This window comes from Sciurus carolinensis, chromosome 19, assembly GCF_902686445.1.
Source record: "Sciurus carolinensis chromosome 19, mSciCar1.2, whole genome shotgun sequence".
Lineage (NCBI taxonomy): Eukaryota > Metazoa > Chordata > Mammalia > Rodentia > Sciuridae > Sciurus > Sciurus carolinensis.
In genome coordinates, this window is record NC_062231.1 from 20371218 (window position 1) to 20399156 (window position 27939).

At 39.1% G+C, this 27939-nt stretch overlaps 1 long non-coding RNA gene across 1 annotated transcript in view; it reads left to right on the forward strand.

Annotated features, from left to right (window-relative positions):
• LOC124970969 (uncharacterized) overlaps positions 1-27197 on the forward strand; it is a 184729-nt gene extending 157532 nt beyond the window's left edge. Inside the window, exon 4 of the long non-coding RNA XR_007106240.1 lies at positions 27118-27197. This is a non-coding gene — a long non-coding RNA (uncharacterized LOC124970969). The remainder of the gene's footprint in view (positions 1-27117) is intronic.
• The last annotated feature ends 742 nt before the right edge of the window (positions 27198-27939 follow it).

Below are 27939 nucleotides of genomic sequence, written 5' to 3' on the forward strand. Positions count from 1 at the left end.
ATAAAAGTGTGTATAAGGTATTACCTTCCAGTGGCCAAACACTAAGCATTTTTCCTATATTTTTTGACATTAAATAAACAGGTAGAATTTTTAAGGCAATACAGTGATTCTTTGTAGATAGATATTCCTAAATATGGAATCTTGAGATTTTCTCTTTTGGTTGTCAAGGCCAAAGCTAATTAGTATTAGCTTCCAATGAATAAACGTGTATCCTTTCGGATAAGCCTATTTTTAGGTCCCCTGAACTTCAGTGTTGATTTCCTCTTTTTTGTTTTCTTCATCCAATTAAAAAATATATTATTTAGGACTTCGGCACCGTGCTAATGTATTTCTGAAAAAAAAGAAAGAGGTGACCTGCTGCTGTGTAAAATTGCAGCAAGAAATCAACAGGGAAGGGATTAGAACAATTAAAATCTTAGCTTCACAAAGGGAGGAAATGAAGTCTGATTAATGAGATTTGCAGTCTGTATTTATAGGAAGGAGAACAACATTGTGTTTCAAATGTTATTTGTACCAAACTGAACTCATTATCTTCTCCTACTCCTCAAGACACAGGAAAAGTCTTCCTTCTAATATGAAATTAAATAGGCATGTGCATGCTTTTATAGTTTCCTAAGGATGGAAATGTACAGTCTTGATGCCGTTTTAAAGAAAAATCTGTTTATTCTGTCTCCCCATGGGTAGGGAGGTGATCTGTAAAGCTAATGTGATCATAAGTGGGATTTTTATTTTTCAGAATGAAAAGAGAAAAAAAGAAATCGATGTAGTTTCTGAGTGGTTATTGCTTTATCCAAAGTTTCTTGTTTAATTTATCAGCAGGATTCTCAATCATTCTTATGAATTAATGAGCAGAGCTTCCAGAAAAAGAGTCGAATCTGAAAAGTGCCAGCATGGATATAAAGATGGGGAAAGCAGTCTACACCCCAGAGAGACGATCCTCCCACTCTGAACCCTGCCTTCTCCCGTCCCATATACACCATAAGCCAGAAAAAGACCTGACAGAGCGTGTAGTCCACTTTCCACAAGGTACAGAGAGGATTGAGCTGCCAGCAGTGGAAGCCATTTCCCCATGTTTGTACAGAATGTTAGGACAAGGTTGGGACCAGAATGGTGGTCTCGTAATGGCCAGTTCAGGGGTCTATCCCCTCTGCTGTGCGATTTTTCTACTTCTGCTTACCACAAAAGTTTGAAAATGCCTTCATTCTTCCTTCCAACTGTTTGATCAATACACCAACGACTATACAGGCGATTCATTCCAAGCCTTGTCAGCTGTTACAGCGGAGAAGACGGAAGGCTGTTTCATGGAAGATGGCTTGCTTTCTACAGATAAAAACTGGAAACAAAAACAAAAAACAAAGCGAAACCAAACCCAGCAAAACTTTTGGATGCCATTTAGCTGCTCCCTCTCAGTCTGATCTTCAACAGTATTTATTCAGTGTCCATTAAATGCAGAAAATATGGAATTTAGCTCTGTAGGGGTTTAGGAATAGTGAGATGGCCTGCCTCCATTAATATAGTCTCTGCTTACTGTGGTGTTCCTCCTGCAGCCCAGTCCTCAATTCTGAAGATTTGGGTCTCAACTAGATGTCAGCTCTACAAGTACACTATCATTTTTTCAAAGGTAGTTACTTTTACTAAAAACAAAACAAAACAAAAAAACCCTATAATTTCCATTTTGAGAAGATTGAGATCCAAGAATTATGCATGGAACCTAGTACATAGTAAAGATTGACATATGTTAGTTCCCATCTTTTGGAATTTATCAGCTGTTTGATCTTGGATAAGTCATTTAATTGTTCTGACCTCAGTTGGTTCATTGTTATAAATTATGTTCTTTATGAAATTAGGGGCCTAGAAATAAAACTAGCTACGTGGAATCCATAATGCTAGGTGATGGGTGTAAAAGAAAAACCTCAACAATCAAGTCTAACTCCTTGAATAGACAGTTGAGGAAGCCACCTCCTTTATGATTTTGCAAGTAGCCCAGGGTCACAGCGTTACTGTATGTCACCTGATCCGAAGTCTGTTCCAGGGTTTTTACATACTGTATGTTCTTTTTCTAATTAAGTTGTTTCCTACTGCTATCATCTGCTGCTCACCTGGTAAATGCTAGGTGTGTAAGATTCTTTATCTCATGTCCTCACAATAATTCTGCTTCTTCTTAATAAAAAAATAGAAGTTCACAGAGTTTTGGCAGGATGCCCTGGTCATATCATTAGTGAATAGAACCAAAATGAGGATCCAACAACGTCTGAGGTCAAACTGTGACTGTTCCTGGTGCCACAGGTTTGGTGCCTTGCTGAGTGTGGGGCTAGCATCCCAACTAGAGTGACCTGCTCAGAAGGTGCCTTGCCCAAACATCCTCCTTAGAGCATCCTGGAAACCCCTCCTCCAGACACCTCCACCTGAAACCTGCTGTGGGAGAGGGACCCTTTCCTTTTTTTGACTGGCTCTTTCACCTGAGTGTCCCACAGGTGTAATTGTGACTCCAGGTGGCCGGGCAGTATCATGATTATTTTCTCCCCAGGGAAGACACAGAAGACGATATTCCAGGCTGGTGTTGTGCAAGACCATCGCAAGTATCCTGTAATTTTAGCTGCCTGTGATTACCTCTTTGAAATACCTTTTTCTAAAGCTTGTATCCTTCACCAAATTATAGGAAGCTAGAATTACAAATAGATTTTGAGACCTAACAAATTTTTCAGGTTTTAGGTATTAGTATTAGGTTTGCTCTTCCAACAAAATTTATTGTGCCCTACTAGATGCCAAATGCTAGGCTTGTCACTGAGTGTGCCAATATGAATAACATACAGCCTTTGATTTCAGAAAGCTCACAGTTCAGTGGCAAAGACAGTTATAAATACATAAGTTATGATGCAAAACTGGCAACTTTGTATTAGTGGTATCTGAAGATGGACTTTTTGTGACTGGAAGTGTGCAGGCAAGACATTATTCAGGAGCATTGCTCTCTGACTCAGCGTTCTCTCCTTTTTTTTTTTTGTAAGGAAGAAACTTTTATTTATTTATTGTTTTGCTGTTTTTATGTTTTTTTTTAATTTTTAAATTTTATTTGTTCTAACTAGTTGTATGTGACAGTAGAATGCATTTATACATTTTGATAGACCATACATAGAGTTTCATCTCTCATTTTCCTGATTGTACATATTGCAGGATCACATCAGTCATACAGTCGTACATGTTCATGAGGTCATAATGTCTGTCTCACTCTACTATCATTCCTACCCCCATACCCCTTCCCCTCTCTTCACTCCCCTCTACCTAATCTAAAGTAACTCTATTCTTCCCTAGCCCTCACCCCTTATTGTGAATTAGCATCTGCATAGCAGAGAAAACATTCGGCCTTTGTTTTTTTGGGGGGGTTTGGCTCATTTCATTTAGCATGATATTCTCTAACTCCATCCATTTACCAGCAAATGCCAGAATTTCATTCTCCTTTAGAGCTGAGTAGTATTCCATTGTATGTGTATACACCACATTTTCTTTATCCATTCCCCTGTTGAGGGGCCTCTAGGCTGGTGTGCCTACACAGGGGCTGCTTGGTTTGTGAACCAGGAGAGTCTGCTCACAGCTTGGTGATGTCAGCCCAAGCACGGGAGGGTGGCAGCGTGGCCGGATTGCAGCTTCTTTCTGAACTACAGCTCCCGAGTGGATAGTGTCAATAGAGCTGTATAACCTGCAGGAAGTCAGCAACGAGGGGGAACTGTCTGAGCATGTGCCAGTGGGTTCCTGCTCCGTGCAGTCACTTCTGTTAAGTTCTGTGTTTGGCCATCAGCTAGATACTCTGAGAAAGCAGTGGTGGGTGCGGGGGTGGGGCTTGTCCCGTGGACCCAGAGCCTGGCCTGCAGTGCTGCAGGGAATGAGAACAGGCCCTGGGAGGATCTTCTTTGTGTGACTTCATAGAATAGGTACCATCGTATCCAGGCCTCCATGAGTTCATTTGTAGTTGAAGAAGTCGGAGAGGAGAATTCCAGGCAGTGGAACCAAATTCGAGTGATGAAACGGCCCACGGCCTCCAGGACCAGAAAGAATCCCCTGTGCCTGGGGACAGAGGTTGTGTGGAGTACAGGTTATAATCAGGTTATGCAGGCCAGAAAGGAAGATGGTGCTGATGAGGAGTCAATGAAGGCTTTAGGCAGCGGAGGAAGTGATCTGAAGTGTGATTTAGAGGGACTGCAGGCAGTGATGCAGAGGATGGACTGAACAGCAAGAGAACGGCCTGTGAAGAGAACTGATCGGCCTAGGCTAAGGCAGAGACGGGAGGCTGGGGCGAAAGCTTTGTCTGCTCTGCAGGTCAAGGAAGGACTGAGAACGATCCCATGGATTCTAGCTTGGTCTGTCATTATGCTGGATGACAAATGGAGGACACTGATTGGATTTGGGATTTGGAGGTGGAGAGTAGTGTATCAATAATGAGTAGAATTTTGCCTGTGCTTAGTTTGAGGTGTTTGTAGGATGTTGGATGAAGATATGAGCAGATGGAACTGTAGCTCATGGGATGGAGATTTGACAGTCATTGGCTTAAAGTGGCAACTGAAACTTAGGAGCAAGATCATCCATCCAGAAGATAAGGAGTAGGGACTGGAGTTGTGGCTCAGTGGTGAAGTGCTTGCCTGGCTTGCGTGGGGCGCTGGGTTCTATCCTCAGCACCACACAAACAAATAGAGGCATTGTGTCCATCTACAACTGAAAAATCTTTAGAAATTAAAAAAAAAATAAGATATGGGGTAAAAAGAGAATAACTGAAGCCGGACTATCAAAGTTTAAAGTATTGTAGAAGAAAACCCAGCAGTAGCAGGGTGTGGTGGCACACACCTATAATCCCAGTGGCTCAGGAGGAGCGTGAGTTCAAAGCCAGCCTCAGCAATGGTGAGGCACCAAGCAACTCAGTGAGATTCTGTCTCTAAATAGAATACAAAATAGGGCTGGGGATGTGGCTCACTGGTCAAATGCCCCTGAATTCAATCCCTGGTACCAAAACCAAACAAGCAAACCAACCAGCAGTAATGACGTTGATGTTGAACTCTTAGAGAAGAAGTAGAGGAGAATACCATCCTAGAAACTGAGGAAGAATCAATGTATTTAATAAGAGTCACAAATTAATATATTTATTTCTGTTTCAGACAGAGCAGAAAACCAAAATAAAATCAGGGGAGAGAATCATATGTAAGTCACATTTTTTTTTTTTTTTTTTTTTTTTTTTTTGGTACCAGGGATTAAATGCAGGGGCACTTAACCACTAAGCCACATCCCCTTTTATATATTATTTAAAGGCAGGGTCTCCCTGAGTTGGTTAGCACCTTGTGCCACTATGCCTGGCTGTAAGTTATACTTTTGAGTTCTAACTCCATGTTCCAAAATCTTCCATGATTTCTCAGCGAGTTCTCATGTCAGGTTCATGAATTAGGTATTATTGTCCTCATTCTTGATAAAGAAATGAAAACTCAGAGAGGTAGTAAATGTTACCCAGTGAAGAGGAGAGGTTGATAGAGTAACCAAGGCCTTCTGACTCCATGTCCAGAGCTCTGTCTACGAAGCTACCTCTTTGTTCCTAAAGTGGATCAAGAAATAACCAAAAAAATAATTTGCAGAAAAGATGCAGAAGTAACTGCCCTTAACTTTCTGCTCACTTATTTATAATTTCTTGAGGGTTAATTGACATGTATCATAAATTAAAATTGCTCCCCAGCAATAAGTTTTTATTTTGTGCCATGAAATCTTTCCTTTCACATCAGTTTTATTCTGTAACTCTTCCCCTGTTTTGAAAAATGGGGAATGGAAGACTGTGACCCAGTTAATCTTTGCTTTAGTTAAATTTTCACAGCTAAGCTTTGATCTTTCCATTATTACAAATTAAGAAAGAATAAATTCATTAGAGAAGAACTAGAAAACATAAATAAAAATTTAAAAATATAAAAATAATCCATAGTACCCCTACTTAGAGAGAATTAAAATTTCCAGATTTTCTTTTAGGCATGGTAACATTTAAGATTAAGTCATTATATACAATTTTGTAAAGTTGTCAACATTTCATGTCAGTGAACTTAGATTTCTATCATTATTTCTAATGACTTCAGGCTTTTATATTTTATGAGTCTAAGTATAACTTTGTTTTTTTCTCACCCAGCATTTATTAGGTGTTCTTTAACTGTGTTTTATACAAAACCCCAAATAGATTTTTTTTGTCCTTTGCAATCCTGCGTATTTGACCTCATTTTCCTTCCAACTAGTAGCAGATTTGGACTCATGATTTTATAACTGCCGATTACTTTAGTATTGAGCTGACCTGATAGAAATTGCTGGAATAGTCCAGCGAGAAGTAAATAGTTGTGTAATACTTATTTCCAGCACGATGCCCTACAGTGAAGCCCCAGATAAGAAGTGATTAAAGTACAGACCAAAGAGTCTCTGAGTGAAAAGCACGGGTCACTGGTTTATTGCTTTTCATATAAAAGTGGGAATAAAAAGGAAAGAAACTCAGGGATAAAGTGTAAATGAATTTGACTCACTGACCCTTGAGAAATTTGGGATTTGAGCACTGAATCTTAAACACCTTCAGAGAATCATTGAGTTCAAAATTTAATAGATCAAATGAGGACATGGGAAGATAAGACCAAAAGCATCTTCAGACCTCCATGTGTGATGGATATCTTTTTTGAAAATTTCACGGAGTCTATGGGAAAATTTGTGGGAAACCAACTCTATCTGTTGGTAGCTGGAAATTACTTATTCTGAACAAAGGAGAAGGATGAATCCAGGGGAATAATAATCACCGTTCTTACTTACATTTCTGAAACACATGTAAGAAAGGCAGTCCTTGATGTTAGAGAAATCAAGTAATGTAATAGAAGACAAATTAAATTAGTAACCAGGAGAGCTGGCTTGTCCTCCTCTACATTAACTTTCAGTGACCTTGTATAGGTCACCTTTCCTCTTTGTGTTTCAGTATCTTCATGTGTATTTGGACACGATGCTCACCCTGGCTTGACCTACCTCATGGACAAATATTGAGAATCAAATGACATAATTATATAAGGGGTTTGGAAACACTTTGAAAGGAATACAGCTCTACAGATGAGGTGGTCATGAAAAATAAAAATAGCCTTCATTTATTTACATTCAATCAGATGAATGGCAGGGTTTCTTATTCACAGAATTTAGTGTTTAAACACCAGAGCCGTTTTCCTTGTTAGAGCTCTGCAATTGAAGATCAGCTAGTCCAAAGAGTAAATCTGCCCAGATGTAGTTATTTGTTCAAACACTGGAGTTTTAGTGTTTTTTAAAATACATTTTCATCTTTAGAAAATTTATAGCATCAAGGGGTTTACAGCAAAACATAAGACCATTTCATTCAAAAATCAGACTCAAAAATGGAAAGAATGTAGTTAGCTAAAACGTAAAGCAAAAAAATCAACAAGGAAATGAATGAACAGTCTGCTCAGCTAGGCCATGGACTAGATTCTTTCCATAAACAAAACGTGTCTGTGTGATGCACATGTACAGATTAGGTTCAATGATTTCTTCAATATTTGTCATGTAATATTTAAAACAATTTTTTTTTAGTTGTCTATAGACCTTTATTTTATTTATTTATATGTAGTACCAAGGTTCGAATCCAGGGCCTCACACATGCCAGGCAAGTGCCCTACCACTGAGTCACAAACCAGTCATAAGTCATGTAATATTAACCAAGAAGTTAAACGCTTCTTCCACCCCATCCTCCTCCAGTTCAGCCTTTTCTTTTCCAAAATAACTCCAGACCAGTCGAGGTAACTTCATCAAATGGTTTAGCTTGATAAAGATCTTGTTAATCTTTATGTTGGTCATTTAATGTTTTTCTAAGATTTAAGGTATTACGAAATGCAAACAGGAGTTTAACAAGTGACAGCTGGTGTCTTCGTTACTGAGGGCTGTATATTAAGGGTGGTGAGTGAGAACATGTGAACATTTATACTTTACTTTTGATGCTACTGGATTTTTTTAAAGCATCTTTCCTTAACTGTGGAAAATTACACTTCGAATTTAAAGGTCCTTTCATTTCATGAGAGTCTAGACTCATTTCCTCTTTCTTTTGCCCCAGGGGTTTGCACTATAGGTGACATGGGGTGCGACAGACAGAGAATATAAAAGCCTTGATTCTGCCTTTGAGATCTCGGCATGGTACCTCACTCATTCAAAAGACTTTATGTCCTTCCCCAATGTGAGTAATTTTCTCCTTTATTCATTGGTAGTATCTGTCCTAGATCAAGAAGTTCAAGGTGTAACAAGGAAATCTTGGTCTCAAATTTAGATATTTAGTTTCTCAATTTAAGTCAGGGATGTCTCTCAGTCTCTGCCCGAGAAATTAAGCTTATAAAATTTCCACCAAACAGCAACAGATGAAGTTGGATCTGGGAAAAGTACATTCAGCTTTTTTTAATATTAGCTTTTATAGAAGGGATGGCCTTTAATGATTGCACTTATCTATATAGGATACTTTGAAAATATCCATGTTCCACAGGGCTAAAGGATATTTAGAGAAGGAAAATATACTTTGTACTTAGCTTTTGGTGAGGTGTTTGGATCTCTGGAGTAATTTTCAGTGACTTGTTCCCACCCTCCCACCCTAAATCAAGGTCATAAGGACCTTTTTCCTGATCCTGATCCAGGAATGGTGGTAGATTCAATTGTCCCACATAAAGAGAGACTGTTGTCTCTGTGTTATTTTAAGAGTGGTATATCTTCCAAACAAACCTTTCATGTTTTCTCTTAGTCTTGGCCACTTTTTAGCATTGTTAATTTAAAATTCTCTTTTTAATCAGCTTCACTAAAATCTATCTTCTCAACTGGTGATGAGAACCAGAAGGGAATAAGTGGACGTGAGGTTGGAAGACCTCATCCTGCCACACACATTAGATATTGTCCTGCAGGTTGGTGTTCAATTGATGGACAGTAAGATTAATCCAGATCCTGTGGGGTAGCAAGAACCAGAACAGTCTCATAATTACTTGAGCTTGTGGTAAACATCAACAGTTTTGTAGGAAACATCAGTAACTCTTAGGGTCTCAAAACACACCTGGTTCTCACTTTATTGGCTAGCAGGGCGGAGGGAATGAGAAGACATCTCAAGTTCACTCTTCTCTTTTCTCCAGCTCTTTCCACTCATGCTGGTCATGGGACCTTTTAGTTCCTGTCCCCATGTGCTTCTTCCTTTCACCATCAAAACCCCAAGCTTGGCTTCTTCTTACCCAAAGTCACCCCAGACTAGCTCAGGTGTCTTCCTGAAGTGCGTTCACTTGGTAGGGGTCTCATCCATCTTTATGTGGGTCATTTAAGCAAAAAATCTTGGAGGAAAAATTATAAATTGAAAAGAGGGAGGAGTAGGCCCTAAAGGTAAACATCTCAGTACCTTCTAGTGCCTGTCTTTACGATTTCTTTTCACTGTTTTAGTTACCATTAGAAGTGCCATCCACTCTGGACACATGCTAACACATTTTATTGGAGGGGACCAGGTACACTAGCTCACGCTGAAGTGGAAACAACCATGGATAGCTTCGGTGGTCATCCCTTCAGCATCTGCATGTGTCCACAGCTGTGTGGATGCATGGAAACATGCAAGGCTATGTTCCATCCACCACGCAAATGTCATGCTCTTAGCATACCAGTTCCGTTTGTAAGCTTCCCTAGCAGACTGGCTCTTGGCCTGCTTGGAGTGCATTCTGATTTGTTGTATTTACCAGAATGATTGACAGAGTCTAAGGCAAATTTGAACTAGAGTTAATTATGGAACAGATCTATTTGTCTCAAGTTAGAAATAAAATATAAAATGAGGGGTAATAATCACATATGTCTCTTCAAGACAACTGCTGCTTTCTTTTTTGCTCATGCCTTTCCTCCCGTCTACCTACAGGCATTTGCATTTTCAATAATTGCTATCTTAATATCTGTACCACTTGGTGACCTGCTTTCTCCTTAAGATAGTTATACAGAATCTCCAGAATTTCTTGCACGTAAATTTTAATGAATGAATAATAACCTAGGCCAATGCATTTAAAGTATTGGGTTTTTTTTTTTTTTTACCTGTGCCCCACACTAAAAATATATTTTATTTTAAACTTGGTTTTATAATTTAGAATTTTTCCTCCATGATTTTGCTTAAAATTGGCTACACTTCCTGGAGAAACACTTTAAATGACCCACATAAAGATGGATGAGACCACTACCAAGTGAACGCACTTCAGGGAGACACCTGAGCTAGTCTGGGGTGACTTTGGGTAAGAAGCTAAACTTGGGGTTTTGTTGAAAGAAAGAAGCACATGGGGACAGGAGCTAAAACGTCCATGTCCAGCATGAGTGGAAAGAGCTGGAGAAAAGAAAGAGTGAACTTGAGATGTCTTCTCATTCCCTCCGCCCTGCTAGCCAATAAAGTGAGAACCAGGTGTGTTTTGAGACCCTAAGAGTGATTGATGTTTACCCACGAAGCTGTTGATGTATGCATACACATACATACTTACAAAGAGAGGTTTCATGAAATAATTCTTACCCTCACAAGTGGTGATTCACTTCCTTTATTTTCTGTTCCATTTTTTTTTCTATTTCATGCTATTTTTTTGTATCCATTTTATTAAGAAGAAAACCTGCTGACTTTGACCAACTATAATATTTTTATCCTTTATGAATTATAACTTGTGACTAGAAAAATACTGTTCTCTCTTTTGCTATTCTAAAGTTCATTCCCCTATTGTTTGGCTTTTGGGTTATTTCCAGAAATTGTTTCTTCTTCCTTCCATTCCTTCCCGGGCCTTCCCAATGTGTTTCTTGATCTTCTTTTTGTTATTACAGAACATACTACTTCAAATGTTACACCAAATAACATTATAATAATCTTATAATAATATAATAATATAATAATGATATAATAATATAATATAACAATAATATAATAATAACATAATAATAATCTTAGGTGTTTGGTAATATTTTGTTTAAGTAATCCTAAGAATGGAATTACTAGGTTGAATATTAAAAAAAAATGTATGGGCCCTTTATATTTGCACTTGAATAGAGAATATTTCTTCCATGAGAGACTGAATGGCTAATCACAGAATGCAGGCAATTCAGATAGGTGAATTTTCAACACAGAAAGACCTGTTTACAGACATCTGCTAGTCACCTACTAAGAGCTGGCTGGGCGGGATGGTATCATGTGAGAAGGATCAGAGTCAGAGCCCTAAATGTGGGTCTCAACTTTTGCATCCTTGGGCAGTTCTGGGAACCTCAGCGATAGTGCCCTCCTTGGGCTGCTCTGAAGACTAATTAAAGTAATACACATCTGAAAAATGTTAGTTACTGCTTTATTGTTTCTGCTTCTTTCCCTAAGGCTAACTCTAGACACTGCTCTCCTAAGGAAAATTCTCTTTTCCACTTAATCCTTTGGGGTAGCAGAGAAAAATCTGGCAAATCATAGCACAGGGACAACTTTCTCCAAGTTGACAGACTGGGAATGATTCTCAACTCATACTTTAATGACACCTGAAGCACTGGCTGCTGCTGATTGTCCCCATGTGATGCTCCTTTGTTCCCCCCACTGGGGTGCCAAGCTAAGAACTGGCAGAAGAATGAACTGAAGAAATAACACAGCAGAAAACAAATGAAGACCCACAAAGCCCTGTAGGTGATATTGACCTTCTTTCTGAATGCATTGGAGGGACATGTGAATATTTTTTTTCTTTAAAATATTTTGCCTTTGTCCTAAAACCATCATATTCTGGGGAAATGTAGTTTATTTACCTGATGGTATGGTTTTTTAATTGTGATTCTAGTAGATGTGGCCCATGCTTACCTGGGGTAATTTTAATTTATGTCACTGCTTGGAGTTATTGAGGGTTCTGATACAATTAACATCTATAGTTAATTGAGGAAGAGACATTTTTGCCTCAAATCAGGACACTGTCTCATTGTGAGGACAAATTATCTTTAAAAGTTCAAGAACAGTCAATTCCTGATTTTTCCTGGGGTTGACTACTTTGTGGATTATCTAGCTTCTACTTTCCCCACAGACTACATTTCACTTGTTATTTATTGATTATTGGCTCGACTTTTTGTTGGCACTGGAGAAGATGATTTTGTAAAAGAATTCACTGAAAACAGTTGGAATTTCCTAGTTTATTTTTCTGGTAAAACACGGAATTATAGTGGAGTGGTGACTTTTAATGAGGCATTGGTGAATTTCAATTATTTCATGAAGGGTAGGTGTGAAGATTAAATGTGATAATGATTATAAAGTTCCAGGTTTAAGGCCTGATGAAGAGATATTCTTGTCCCTTAACTGAAAAAAATAAATGACTGCACACAGAAATACCTTTATTTTCAGTTCTTTGTTCTTTTATCATTTGGGGAAACTGTATCTTCTAATTACTGTTAAAATCCTGTTTTGGTGCCTAAGAGCATAGCAACTCAAAATCAAGATTTCTGAACTCATTTTGTTCCTTTTGGCCCTATAATGCCATAAGAACCCTGGGAAAATTCTCCTGAGGAGACTTTACAAGGAGGTTCACTGAAGTATCATTTTTTTTGAAGTGAAAAATCAGTCAGTGAAGGAACAAGGAAAACATGACATTCATGTGATGGATTATTGCATAACTATTAAAATAAAGGAAATAGGTTTGTGTATTGTTCACTTGAATAGAGCTCTGACACACAATTTTGAGTGAAAATTTCAAGTTTCCAAATTACAGAAATAGTAATTTATCACCGGTTAATCTAATGCATAAAGTTTTATAATCATTATTATGAATAATGGTTTTCTTGAGCTAGCATACTTATATTTTATATAAAGCATTAAAACACTTTAAAGATGTTTCTTTGGTAAAAGAGGTTGGTAGAACAGAACTGGAACGTGGAGATATCAATTTTTTTGCATATTTTATTTCTTTAAAAAAATTTTTTTTAGTTGTCAGTGAATCTTTTATTTATTTATTTATTTTTATTTATAAGTGGTGCTATTGAACCCAGGGCCTCAACATGCCAGGCAAGCACTCCACCACTGAGCCACCACCCCAGTCCCGTGTATTTCTTTTTAATAAAAAGTGTTCATAGTTCAGAAATAGACATTCAAATGAAAAGACAAATAGTCACAGTCTCCTAAAAACTACTACCCACCTTTACAAATGCCCCTATTTCTGTCAATATTATTATATTCCAATTTACCTAGGCTTGAAAATCTTAGACTGATCTGAAGATCAGTCTCTTGGTGACTTGCTCTTGGTGTGTCACATCCTTTAAAATGTGCCCGGGATCTGGACCTTAGTATTCCGATTCACACACTCATCACCCTCATCAGTCAGGTTCTCTGCAGAGAAAGATGGCACACTTACGTTGTATCACTGAGGAAGTTGAATACAGGGATTTTTTTAAGCAAGAGGTACACATTGCATTATTACAAACGGTAGTGACTGTGTGGTGCAACAGATCTCAAAAACGTCTTGCTAACCAGCAGAAGCTTTGTACCCTTGGGTCCACACTGCTGATTCTCCCTCTTCCTCGACGCCCCCAGTCAGGAACCACAGTTCTACCTTCTGCTTCTATCAGTGTGACTTTTTTAGACTCTGCATACAAGCGAGATGGTGCCGTTTTTGTCTTTCTGTGTCTGGCTTATTTCACTGAGCATAATGCCTTCCGGGCTCATCCATGTAGTCACAAACAACAGCATTTCCTTCCATTTTTAAATGTTCCATTGTGTATTTGTACTACATTTTCTTTTTGGGGGTGGTGGTGCTGGAGATTGAACTCAGGGGCACTCAACCCCTGAGCCACATCCCCAGCCCTGTTTTGTATTTTACTTAGAGACAGGGTCTCACTGAGTTGCTCAGCACCTTGCATTTGCTGAGGCTGACTTTGAACTCGCGATCCTCCTGCCGCAGCCTCCGGAGTCCTGGGATGACAGGCTTTTGTAGAGACTGCTGCAGTGACCGCAGGTACAGGGATCTCTTTGGTATACTCATTTCGCTTCCTTTGGATGTTTACACAGAAGCGGGATTGTTGGGTCTTGTGGTATAAATGGATTTACATTTGCAAGAGCAGTAAGACATGGGAGACGGACAGGGAGTAAAGCAGTGAGGGCCAGGGGAGGAAGACAGCTGTATGTACATATGGAGCGCCTGACTAGCAGAATCCTCTACCTCCTGGAGGATGTCAGCCTTTAGGGATCTGGGGTGAACGCCTCCTGACCGCTCTTTTCCAGTTCCCTGTCCGTGCATTCTACCAGATAATGTGATGGGAAACCCAGAGCAGGCGCGAGGCTGTGGTTCATTTCCACAGGTCAGGGGCTGGGACGCAGAGTGGAGAGTGGATCTGGAGGCTGCAGTGCAAATACCAGCACCTCTCTCATCTCATCAGTGGAATGAAAAATGTGTGAGGGCAGTGAAGGATCTGTTTGGGTTCTTTCAGGTTTTCCAAGCCTCAGTGGTTGATTCTTATTTTCCAGTGATGTGATATGGAGCAAGGTGCTTAGCCTCTCAGTTCCGTTGCCTTACCTGTAGAGTAGACATAATCAGAGTGGTTTGTCTAAGGATGATACTATGTCATTCTTGTTCAGCCCCTAGCATAGAGCATGATACGTAGTAAGTGTGTTCATTAAACATTAGTTTATTCTCTATGATGGCAAAAATTATTCTTCAAGTCCAGGAAAACCAAGCTGCACTTACCGTACTATTCATTTATAGCACATTAATCAACAGTCATTAATTATTAACATCTAATACAAGAAGTGAGATAGAGAGCCAAGGAGCATCCTAGGATTTGACATTCTGCACTTCCTTCAAGTCCAGCAAAAAAAAATTACCTTCTTTTCATAAAGTCTTTAAGTTCTGAAGCCCCATAGACCTTCACCTTCTCCCTTCTTAGAGACCAGATCCTAGACTGTGCGATTATAGATCACCTTGTACTGGACTCCTTGTACTCTTGTATGAATTTTGGTCTACTTGCCTAGGTCACATACTTTCAGAGGACAAACATAATCTTTTTTAAAAAATTCTTGGATATGCCTGTTAATTTATCCATTTTTCCTTCCTTCCCTCCCTCCCTCCATCTCTTCTGGTTTCTTTCCTTCTTTCTCCCTTATCTTCCCCCTGCTCTCTTCCTTGACTATATCAGTGAAGCCACATTACTTTATTGAGGACTTACCAGGTCCTGTGCTGGGTGCCCATGGATGGACATCACATGGACTCTGAGCTTACAGTAGAACTTACGGTAGAGTGATGGAGGTTGGAAATAAACAAACTAACCACAAACCACAGTAAAGCAGCCATGTCAATGTATATAGCAGCTCAGTTCACAATAGCTAGATTGTGGAACCAACCTAGTACCCTTCAACAGATGAATGGATAAGGAAACTGTGGTATATATACACAATGGAATATTATTCAATCACAAAGAAGAATAATATTATGGCATTTGCAGATAAATGGATGGAATTGGAGAATATCATGCTAAGTGAAATAAGCCAATCCCAAAAAACCAAAGGCTGAATGTTTTCCCTGGTAAGTGGATGATGCTACATAATGGGGGTGGGGGTTGAGAGAAGAATAGAGGAACTTTACATAGAGGAAAATGAGGGGAGTATGAAAAGTGATGGAATGAGACAGACTTCATTACCCTAGGTACATGTATGATTACACAAATGGTGTGAATCTGCGTTGTGCACAACCATGGAAATGAAATGATGTATCCCATTTGAGTACAATGAATCAAAATGCAGGCTGTAAGAATAAAAAATAATTAAAAAACAAGTATTTCTTGAATAATGTTCTACCGTATAGAACATCGTGAGCACTATAGAAAACCATAGTTGAAGTTCTCTTTTTTGGACCTGAGTAAGATGAACTTTGTGGAAGGGCAAGACCTTAGCAAGGAGGCTTTGATGAATGGCTGGAAATGAAGAATTCACCCTCACCACTTATTGTAGGGGGAGTCGGCCACGTAGGCAAAGGAAGGCTGGACTCTGCTATTACTGCCGTGGGATTTCCATATGCTACAGAACGTTAGTCTAGAGGATTGTACTTCAGTTAAGAGTTTCTTGAAGGCATCTCTGGCACTGACCTGTTTATCACAGCTTTCCAGATCAAACCTTCTAGAATTAAGCTCTTTCTCGCATTGCTCATTGATATTTCTTACAAGCTCCTGGTCTTTCAGAATCAAGTTTGGAATGACATCGAGGCACCAGTGAAAGTCTTTGCATACATTTAATGACATTAAGATGCGTGGACCAGAAATGATGATATGCAAATCACATCTTAAGTAAAACTCAAATGTTTGGCAAAACTCGTATTTTCCACTTGTCTCTGAAAAAATCTGTATCAAAGTTCCGTGGATTCAAGATAATGGAGAGAGTCATGTGATTATGTGTTGAACATTAATGATATGATTATTATAACTAGAAAATAATTAGGGAATGAAACAGTATCAAAGGAAAACAGAGAATAGAGAAGGAATCAGCAATTGACACTTTCTGGATAATATTCTGAGGCATATAATTTTCAACATAAAGCACTTCTGCAGCCATGAATGGAGAAAGAGTGGACACTGTACTGTTGTCCATGATTTATGAAGCGATTTCTTTTTCCTATTGGTGATATCAGTAGTCAACATTTATGGGCTATCTGTGTGTCAACTCACACATGTTACAGCATCTAGTCGATTATTGAGACAATTCCACATTAGGGAGAGGTTGGTTGAAAAATGAGGACAAGTGACGAACATGAGCAATTCCTCAGAATTTGGCTGTGAGTGAAAGAAAAGATAAGAGAAGATGAAATCGTGTAAGAGTTCTGCTTCTCACCTCTGCAAACACAGGCGCAGGTTGTTCGCGTGACCCAACCAGTATCCCACGGAGTCAGTACAGGATTTAATGTGGGCTTATTGGCTCCTAGGGCAGTACCATTCCCTCAAGTCAGGAAATGTGGACCGGCAGGCTCCTTGTTGGACTTCTGAGAGACGGCTATAGAGGAGGGTGAGGTTGTTCCTGGAGCCCTGGATCAGTAGGGTGAGAAAAAGTCATCTTCCTCATTTTTATCTTATCCAGCACCCAGAAGAGCATTTGAATCTCAGTAACCCTCAGTTAATACACACAAGAACAAAAACATTCACAGGGTGTTTACTGTGTGTCAGATGCCAAAGCTTTGTAGGTACACCATCTTGGTTTATCTTTCCAACAATACTACAAAGGGGGTAATATTATGTTCATTTTAAAGGTGAAGAAATTCAAGCCCAGGGAAGTACAGGAACCGCCTGCACATTATATCAGTACTAAAACAGAACCTCGTCTTTGACTCCAAACCCCAGGTTATCACCCCTACCACCTCTTACAGTACCTTGCTGAGGGAGGGAGGGCTCAAGGTCCTCAGTTGTCTGTTTCCATCCATCTCCTGATGGGGAAGCAGAGAAGATGCCCAGCCAGTCACTGTCCCCCAAGTCCTGTACCAGGGCAGAGTCTCATCTGGTCTCACATAGCCTCAGGACTCCTGGAGAGTAGGCGATTTTGCTTTGCCCAGATCTGCAATGACTGAAGTCTGCTTCATTGTCACAAACGGGTTAAACAAATCCATTTTCTCAGACTCTAGTACATCAGACGTGAAGTGAATGCTACAAATCTGCTTAATGGGTCTTGAACGTGAACAGTGTATTGGCATATTTAAGACAAACTGCAATTGTCAGAAATTCCTTTGTGGTTTCCTCTCTAGCCTGTGAATGGAGGTAAGTTAACTCTGTTTTTCTGGCACTTTTAATCTTTACTATATAATTTTTTTTTTCTTTTGGTTTGAAACCATGAAGGATAAATTATCTGCTGAATGCTCTTGGCAGATGGAGGAAATATCCCAAAGGTGTCAAAATAAAATCCCGTATCAACATATAGCTAGCATGATCATGCAATTTTCAAGGATAAAGAATACTGCACCTAAAAAAAAAAAAAAAAAAAAAAAAAAAAAAATAGAGACCCAGAAAGCTTTCCAAGGAGACAGCTTTCCTTGCTTTTGAAATCCATCAGTCATTGCCACACAAAGGGCATTTCTGGTGTTAGGAGATGGAGAATACAAGAGGAATATTTTAAAGAATCCACTCAGAAGCGGAAGATTAAAAAGCAAAGTTTAGGTGGAGCAAACAAATTATATTTCAGGCTTGGCCAGACTTGAATGTATAATGTGTGTTCATCCACGTCTGTTGCCTTGAAATGTGCGTGTGTGCTGGTCCGTGAGCTACCTTGTTACAGGCATCAGCTGACTTAGGAGTGAGAGTGCTTCTGAGTATTTAGGATATTTTGTAACCAAGCTGGTTTGGCAAGGGCAGTACCTCAGCACCTGCTGTGAGCAACGCTGCCCCAGAAGCTTCACCTTCCATCTGACGCTCTCCCGCTGAGTTATTCTAACGTCCACTGCCCGGTGAACTTCAGCATTCAAGATGAAAGCGGTGTGAGGCCACTTTTTTTGTAGTCTGAACCCTGGGGTGAAGAGGAGTGATTCTTCTAGACGTTTTGGCAGAGGCTTTGTTTTGAAAGGCAAGAGGCCAGGAAAGGCCTGAAAAATCATGGCCATTGTTTCTGACAGCAGCCGGGGTGTTGATCAGATTAAGCAAGACCAGCAGGCCACGTTCTGAGTGAGCCCTGAGAATTCTTGGGAATGTATCTGCCTTTGTGTGTGCACGTCAGCCAGCGCTGGCCCTTGGCTGTTGTCAATCTGATGGATAGCTGGAGCCAAAGCTTTAGGTGCAACAACAGCTGGAGGCGGGGAAGGGTGGCACTTTTGAGAGAATTCTGGTTTAATCCAGGGCTGTTTTCCTTGAAAGGGGTTCGCGGAGGTTTTTATAGAATAAATGTGGCACATTTTTTTCTTCGGAGTCAATTTTACTAGAGGATTTGGGGTGAAAACAGTCTTCCTTGAAACGAAAAGGATCAACACGTGTCTTATGAATTAGAAGGCAAAAACTGTGTGAATTTTAAATATACATCCAGGTATCTTAAAAGAAATAATAAACTTGAAGTTGAGAGATTTCATGCTGCCTCCCCCACCCCCATCCCAGTGAATAGGTAAAAGCTGTAGTGTGCATTTACCAGCCCTGCATTGGACATTTTTAAGCGATTAGGTATAATCCATCACGAACCCAGAAGGAATTAAGGACGTTTTGTTGATTAAACCAGAAGCTTTAAACTGAAACTCAAAGTTGAAAATTGTCAGTCCACAGGCTGACACACAAGCCAAATTTAATCAACAACACATTCAGTGTGGTCTATGCAGTGTTAATTTTTAAAAGTTAGTTGCTAGTATTTATAAATCAAATTCCTCCTAATAATCTGGTTTCTCTTAAAAAAAAAAATGGTGGTGAAGGGTTGGCAGCCGGAAGCCCTGGGTCTTGCGTGGCAATACTTAGCTAGAGTTGAACAGTGCCGCTCGGCGCACATGGTGTGTCCAGCTCAACCCAGCGCCAAGCCAGCCTGCTTCCCTCACGAGCTTACCTGCCTGCCCTCTGTAGACACTTCCTGTGACCCCACAGTCCCATCTCCGTAGCGTTGCTCTCTCTTTCTCAGTTTGGCCACATGGCTTCCTGATGACCTTGGCTCTCTTGGTAATCTAAGAGAGAGATCTAGATTTCTTTCTATTCCGAGGTCTCGCCCTCAAGTCTTGATCTAACAGTACACAGACAAGCTGCTTGCTCATGACTGTGAAGAGTGAACCTGGATATTTGCTACCTTGGTATCAAAGACCTGCTCCCCTTTCATCCACTGTTTGACTAGGCAAAGATAATCCTTCAAATATTATTCATTTAAAAATTTATGACAGAGGCAGGCAGCACTTTTGGTGTTGGGGAGAGCGTGCTTGACGTCTGTGGTGTTGGAGAAAGACGCTCCGGCCTAGGACTGAGTTGGTGATGCTTGGCTTCCGTCTCTGATAGGGCTCTTGCCTCCTGTGCCTTGTCTATCTCACAAGCTTTCTGAGAAGCTCAAATGTAATAATGTAAATGAAGCAGCTTAGATCATAAGAATATTACAAATTTAAGATAGCATGTTCCTATGAAATTCTAAATTGTTGGGCTATGTCCAGCTGATTGTCTGCATTGTGAACAATATAATCCCCATTACATTTATGTGCTTAGCTGTTGCAGTTTCTGACGGTGACATAGTTTCCCTTTTTAAAGATTGAACATTCCATTGCCACAAAATATACCTGTATTGGCCGAGTTGAACCTTAAAATGATAAAAGAATATCTTGCTATCCCTTGTTCAATGAATACCAGAGTCATCTACTACCAGATCCACTAAGAAATAATGGTTGTATAAAAATGTGTTTGATTTTTATAGGCCCGGAGGTCACTGGGATCCAGCTTTGTATTCATTAGTTGCTAACACCATTTTCCTTTCATGCATTATGGATTTGTGTGAGGGTCTTTTTCTTTTCAGGCAGTCAGGAATACGAATTTGTTTTTTATTGATCTGCTTATGATAGTTGGTATAGCAGCATCTTTTAGCAGACATGCTGCTAGTCATATCTCATTTTACCTTTTGTAAAAATTTTAGTGTTTCTTGTTGGTGGCAAAAGAAAAAAATCAGTGTTTCTCCTTGAACAATTCTGAACAAGTCATTTGATGTTTTCTGGCTTAGCTCTAAATCTTGTGTGGTGTGACTTACAAAAAAGAGAGAGAGAGACATTAGGGATTCTATCATCAATCTCATTCTTCAGAGCTTTCAAAAGAAAACTTTCAAAGGCACTAGGTTTTCTGTAGCTGTGGAGGTTTCTGGTATTTACATTCGTGGAGATGGGTTGGACAGTAATCCTTTTTAACCAGAAAGCAGAGCACCTTTAGTTCTGTTACTTGTGGTGTCCTATGGTCAGGATGTTTTTAGCCATTGTAGAGTTTTAAACATAGAGTTTAGAATCATGGATAAAAGTTAGTTGCTGGTATTCATAAATCAAATTCCTCCTAATAATCTAGTTTCTCTTAAGAAAATGGTGGTGAAGGGTTGGCAGCAGGAAGCCCTGGGTCTTGCAATGGCAATACTTAGCTAGGGAAATAGGTATGGAATTCCATACCTATTTCATTGAGGAACCAAGAAAGTGTTAGAATTTGTTTTTTATGTAGATTTAGCTCACCTAGTACTTTACATGGTAGATGATATAGAATTAACCTAGACTCTGTTATATTTAGAAACACCTTACTAATGATACACATCATACACATACATGCACATACACATACACACACCAACTCTCAGTTGGTTATGAGGTTCTGTGTTTCTTGAAATGTGTTCTGTTGACCATTGGTTCTATGGATGCTTTCTCAAAGGAGGTCCTGGGTTGAAAGGAGCATTAACCTGACTTGGAGTCAGCTTCCATCTTGGTCTCTTTTTGAATCTAGTTCTCTATTCTCCTCTGAGAATATTTGGTACCAAGAAATTAGTAGATAACAGGATCAAGAAGACAAGTGCCATTAGCTCCCTAACTGTAGATAATATGGTGCTAACAGCCTTTTAACCTCACTTTTCAAGACTTATTGACAGTTATTAAGAGCACAGGCTAGTTACCCTTAACTATGCCTAGGGCAACCACATAATCTATTGTCTAAACCAACACTTTAGAGAATGAAAGGGGGGTGCTTTTGATCATTATGCTTGACAAAAGGCATAACTGGGACTGTGTTGGGTAAACTGGAGCATAGAGTCAACCCAAGTCTAATGAGCCTGTCTCAACCTCAAAGCCCAGCTTAGCTTACATCATAATGTTCCCATAATGCCTTTCTGATTTCCCCAGTTGGAAGCCATTTTTCACTACAATGAATCCCTCTTTTATTAAATGTATCATGTTCTACTTTGTCTTAATAGTTACCTAAGTACATCCTGTATGTCCCCTATTAAGGCTCCAAGTTTAGATTCATGATCTATATTTACATCCTCTTTCTGTCTGTCTCCAACACCCATGCATAGAACCCATCAAATAAATAAATAAGTACAAATAAATATTGTTGCATGAGTGAATGGATGAATAAATATGTCAGCACCAAAAGTCTGATAGCTTTCTCAACTGCTACTCTTAACAAATGGTCTACCCTCAAAGCTATTTCACCACCACATATCCTTCATAAACCTTAAGTACTACAGGCAATTTTGACTCTCTTTCTTATTTATTTTCAACATCAGTTCTGTTCAGGTGTCTTTTGGATTTGTGTCTTCTTCATTTCCATTGTCAAAATCCAGGTCCAAGGCTTTACTCTGTTTTTCTTGGATGTACACTAGCTTCATAGCTCTTTACCTTGTTGTGAATTTAATTCTCTTTGTGAATGTATACCTGCCCAATCTACCTGTAATGGAATTTTAATGTTTCTCCCCTATTTTAGAGCATAGAAGCCTTTCCAATAGCTCATGTGCTAAAATTAGAACTCCTTTAATTGGCATTGAAGGCCACTTTATTAATGGAGTATAATTTATAGATTCAACATTGTCTTTTGACTTTTTTCTTCTTATTTAAAATTAATCCTCCTCATCTGATTCCTTTATGTGAAAAACCAAGTTCTTAAGGGTAGAGATATAGCTCAGGGGCAGAGCCTTGCTACTTGCCTAGCAAGTTCTAGGCTGAGTTTAATCCCCAGTACTGAAAAAGAAGGGAGAAAAAAAGAAGAAGGAGGAGGAGAAGGAGGAGGAAGGAAGAAAGGAAGTGAGGGAGGGAGGGAGGAGGAGAGAGGGGGAAGAGGGAAAAGGAGAAAGAGAAGAAGAAGAAGAAAAAGAAGAGGAGGAGGAAGAGGAGAAAGAAATAATAATGAAGTTCAAATCTGGTTGTTTCTTAATTTGCCAGCCACTTATTCTGTTTTTCTTTCCATACTCTATCTACCACTGAACTGTGCTTGCAGATCTCAGATTGTTTCTTACATATTCATACCTTTGCGTGTGATAGTTATTCTGCTTAGAAAACTTCTTTTTATTAGTACTTGCATATTCTAACTCATTCTTTTAGACTTACCATAGTCATTACTATCTTTGTGATCTTTTTTCTTTATTCCTTCCTGACCTCAACACTCTTAAGAACTTGCTCTCTGTATTTTCTGTTTGCGAAGTTCCAGTACAGTATGTATCACAGTGAATTATTGACTAGTCTGCTTCTCTTTCACATTGAGAATTTCTTGAGACCAGGGACTTATATTTTGCATTTATTGGGTCTAAGAGTGACTAGAATATACTAAGTTCTTAATAAATATTAATTGATGGTAATATATGTGTTAGGTCTCACCTTGTTCAATCTAATTTAATTTAATCACCATAATCCACATCTGACAAAGACATTTATAATACCTCCATTCTATATGTGAGGAAATGGAGCAGCTCAGAGTAGTAACTTTTGCAAGGAGTACAACTCTGGATGGCAGAATCAGGGCCAGAAACCAGGCTATGAATTTGCAAAGCACTACCTATATTCATCCATATCTATTGCTAAACCTTGGCACATTCATGGAAGAATTTGAAAGCACAGACCCAAATCTACTTTCTGGTCACTTCTTCCATGAATATATCACTTGTGTCATTAAGTCCATCCGTTTAACCTCAATGGCCTGACATATAATTTTCCTCGTCCATCTCTAGACTTGACTTGTGTTCTTTTTTAAAATAACTTTCTGCCCCACCCCCTTATACACAAAATCATAAATTTTATAAATTACTAAAATTCTGGACAGTTCCTAGAACTTTAACAAAAAACTCTTGACTTTGTGTGATATGTTCTCATTTTTCCCTACACGAGTCTCTGTAAGATTAGAGGCAGGCTGGACATCTGCATGGTTAACCAATTTGAAGACAGCCTTGTCAAATTCTCTTCACTAAGGCAAAGTTAACTACTGTTCAACCAAGAGAGGACGTTCCACAAAACAGACCTGATACATTAGTAAATACTACAGCAAAAAGAAGGAAGTAACAGGGAAATGGTGATGTTGGTGGTACTCACAGTTATCCAGAGGACATTGGAAGACCTTGCTGAGTAGGTGATATTTGCATTGAAATCTGGAGGAGATAAAAATACTTGACAGTTGTTCAGAAAACATTTGTTGGGTGAATAAATGCTGTTTCAGTGCAGGTGGAGCTCAGAGGGAAAGGAATCTAGAATATTATTTTTGCCTATTCCCTAAGATTCAATGTCAATTTCGTGGTGCTGCAAGAAGCAGAATGGTCAAAAAGTATATGAAAAAATGTTCAACATCTCTATCAATTAGAGAAATGCAAATTAAAACTACGAGATTCCATCTCACTCCAGACAGAATGGCAATTATCAAGAATACAAGCAACGATAAATGTTGACAAGGATAAATGTTGACAAGGGAAAAGGCATACTCATACATTGCTGGTGGGACTGCAAATTGATGCAGCCACTCTGGAAAGAAGTATGGAGATTCCTTAGAAAATCTGGAATGGAACCACCATTTGACCCAGTTATCCCACTCCTTGATTTATACCCAAAGGACTTAAAATCAGCATACTACAGTGATGCAGCCACATCGATGTTTATAGCAGCTCAATTCACAATAGCTAAGCTATGGAACCAACCTAGGTGCCCTTCAACAGATGGATGGATAAAGAAAATGTGGTATGTATACATGATGGAATATTACTCAGCCATTAAGAAGAATGAAATTATGGCATTTGCTGGTAAATGGATGGAACTGGAGACTATCACGCTAAGTGAAATAAGCCAGTTCCAAAAAAACCAAAGGCCAAATGTTCTCTCTGATATGTGGATGCTGACACACAATAAGGTGGGAGGGGAGAATAGAAGTTCATTGGATTAGACAAAAGGGAATGAAGGGAGGAGATGGGAATGGGAAAGACAGTAGAATGAATTGCACATCACTTTCCTATGTTCATATATGAATACATCACCAGTGAAACTCCACATCATGTACAACCACAAGAATGGGATCCTAATTAGAATAAGTTATACTCCATGTGTGTGTAATATGTCAGAATACACTCTACTGTCATGTATCTCTAAAAAGAATGAATAAATTTTAAAAAATGAAACAAAGTGACTCAAAAAAGCAAACTGATCCTGCCTGAGGGTGGGGTGTGGAAGGAAGAGGTGAGAAGGGATGGTCTGGCGCAGGCTTAGGGAGGAAACAATGGGAGACGCTCAGCTCCTCTGATTCAGAGGCTGCCTAGGGGTCCGTCTTCTCAGTGACAGCCAATCTGTACCTTGCTGACCGATCTATCCCGTCCAGTCCTCCTTCTTCTCCCTTGGACCTTACCTGCTTAGGAAGCTTTGTTTTACACCTTCTTAGGATCACATAGGCATGTGCATTTTTTCAAGTCAAGCTCCTGATCATTAATTCCCCTTTAGAAACTTTTTCAGGCTGTTAACAAAAATGAATTATTAGTAATTGCTAGTAACAGCTGATTTGTCTGGGATTATCACTGAAGTATAAAATGCAATTTAGAATCCCATCATGATTCTTATTCCATTTCATTCACTAAATATGGTGACCTTCTAATTTAGAAATTTAAGATACTTATTAGATAAATGTTAAAATGGTGCTGGTATAATTGTAATTATCTTTTCTAGTTTCCTTTCTGTTTGATATTTGTTTTGTTGGATTTGGGAGATGGGTGGGGAGGTAACTGCCATTTCCCCCACTACCTTGTATGAAGCTGGACATTAAAGAGAGTTGTAAAACTAAAACAATGTCATTCTAATGACTGTTTTACTTTTGAGGAAAATATAGTTTTTTCCTCAAAATATTTTATTAATGTTAACAGATAATGGTTTATTTTTTTATTCTTTTTAGTTATACATGAAAGTATAGTATATTTGGCACATTACACATACACGGGGTATAACTTATTCTAATTAGGATCCCATTCTTGTGGTTGTACAAAATGTGGAGTTACCTTGGTCGTATATTCAAACACAAGGCTAGGGAAGTTATGTCTGATGCATTCTACTGTCTTTCCTATTCTCCTCCCTCTCCTTTTCCTTTGTTCCCCTTTGTATAATCCAATGGACTTTTATTCTTCCTCTCCCCGCCCTTCCTTATTGTGTGTTAGCATCCACCTATCAGAGAGAACATTTGGCCTTTGTTTTTTTGGGATTGGCTTATTTCACTTAGCATGGTAGTCTCCAGTTCTATCCATTTACCAACAAATGCCATAATTTCATTCTTCTTTATGGTTGATTAATAGTCCAGATAATGGTTTATTATTATTTTTAAATGAATTAAATATTTCAAATTTTCTCAAATTTCATTTCTAGTACAGTAAGTATCAGTAGGTGTAACTCTGAGCCAAGGATCTTTAGTGACCTCAATTTTTAGGAGTCCTCAGACCAAAAAGTTTGAGAATTGCAGATTAGGGATGGAGCATGTGGGCATTGAATCAGACCAACTGCTTGTTCCTGAACATCAGGGGACATAATTGAGAGGTGTACCTGTGCAATGCCAGATACTTCACCTGTGAAGCAGGAATGGCCGTCTTTCCTCCCTTCTAGGGCTGTTTTGAGATGTGACTGATTGAAGGCACAGGAAAGCAGAGCATGGTGCCTCTTGAGCTTTCAGTGAATCGTCTCTGTTATAATTTGCCCAGCTCCGCATCTGTGAGATCAGAAAGCTGAGGTTATCAGATGAAGCGCCTTGCCTGGGGTTACACAGAGGCTCTGTGTTGGAAGTTGACTTCTAATTCTCACTACCTGACTCTGGTTTCCCAGTACCTTCATCAGCCATTGGCTCCAAAGATACTCAGAGTAGCAGAATCATCACCTTGTGATTTCCCTCTGGAAATTCAGGGGGGAAAATGATGTTCTTTTCTATTTGATGTTTTGGGAAGTTAAATTAATCATGATATTCCTTGCTCATATAGTTATGTGACACTTATAATTCTCTACCCACTTTCAACCTGATTGTCTTTAGCTCTATACAAAAAACAGAGAAGGTGATTTTGTCTGCACTTAATAGATGAGGAATTCTGGGACTCGGGGAAGGTTAAATGACTTGCCTAACCTTTCATGACAGATCAGGTGCTAGATACCAGGGCTGCTAACTCCCTTGTGTTGTATTATGCACCTGCTCAGCATTGTAAATATTATCTAATCTAACCTCTTAATTTCACAGGGGAAAATGAGTTCTAGAGAGTTGAATTGACTTTCCAAGGGCACAAAGGACCTAAATGAGGTGGAGAAGAAGCTTAAATAGTAAGTGTGGTTTTGGGATTCCTTTTGTATACTCCAGTTTAATGAAGATAATTGTATTTTCTTCGAATGTGGGTTGTATACACACAGCAGAGCTATTGTTTCAGTGTCTTAAATATCACAATGCCAGTGATGTACATTTTGCCTAATCAGCGAGATTGTTTAATGACCCTTGTTCCTGTGTTCTCGGTGTTTAAAACCTCAGCCTCATTGAGTTGTGGATCTTATTGGAGGCAATTGGCATTAACTTGCACCAGGAGATGCATTGATTGCTTCTCAGGACTGAGCTTTACCTCAGATGCTTGCAAGTTTCAATTTTATGTACTTTTCATGTTAGAACTGGTAGTCTGTGTATTTGTTTGGAGAGAAAATGGAGGAAAGGAATGATTGGTATCAATATTAAATTGTTGGAGCATTGTCTTTTTTTATAAGACAGATATACAATTTAGTATCTAAAACTAATATTTCTGTCCCCTGTTGGCTTTATATTAAAACAATTGCATGCATCACATTTGTAGTGCTTTATTTAAAAACAAATTAAGAGGACAAAGTAGAACAAAAAACCCAAAGTCTCTTTAGCATTATTTTTTTCCATGTGTTGCTGTATGACTTCAGTCCTGTCTGGGATGGTCTAAGAGAAGGGCAAAGAGCATGGGGAGGATTCAGTGACTGGGAGAATGAACTCTGGTTCACTTACGGTTCTGGAGACTTCAAGAACATGACAAAAGAGACTGCTCATACCTTA